This window comes from Sardina pilchardus, chromosome 18, assembly GCF_963854185.1.
Source record: "Sardina pilchardus chromosome 18, fSarPil1.1, whole genome shotgun sequence".
NCBI classification, from domain to species: domain Eukaryota; kingdom Metazoa; phylum Chordata; class Actinopteri; order Clupeiformes; family Clupeidae; genus Sardina; species Sardina pilchardus.
This window is the reverse complement of record NC_085011.1, coordinates 22,364,003-22,364,588: the sequence shown is the minus strand read 5'-3', so window position 1 is coordinate 22,364,588 and position 586 is coordinate 22,364,003.

The following is a 586-nucleotide window of genomic DNA, read 5'->3' as shown; positions in this document are numbered from 1 at the left end:
AACCATGCAAGCTAGCTGCCATTTGCAACATTCACATACCACAAGTGTGTTGAAGAGGATCAATGTACATTAAAAATAGATAGCAAAACATTCAGATGTATTGACATACATGTTTACTTATATACATTATGAATTCAGGGATTAAATGCTGTTTGGAGGTTTAAAAAAAGGCTTATGACACATATTCATATATGTATGACTGTGCAATAGTTCAGAAATGGTGACTTATACATCAACCATATTGTGTCCTTGCAAATATTGCTATTGGCCTTTGGTCATCCTGTTTTTATGCAGTTCCCACACACGGCAAGTTAGCCGCATCTATTTTCTGCCACCGCCATTTACGGCATTTCAATCTCATATTGCAGACAGTGCTCTTAAGCCCCATCAGTGATTCTGTCTATATTGACCCAGCATGTACGAAAATAGGGACAATAATATGCGGGGATGGTGCATTTCCAGAAGAAGGCAGCCAGGTCACTCTACATCATGGAGATGGGTCACCATCTCCAATTTAGATCAATAAACTTTGCATCCGCACATCAGTTGTCGCAGAAAGGAAAGTTCTCTATTTAAATGTGAAGAG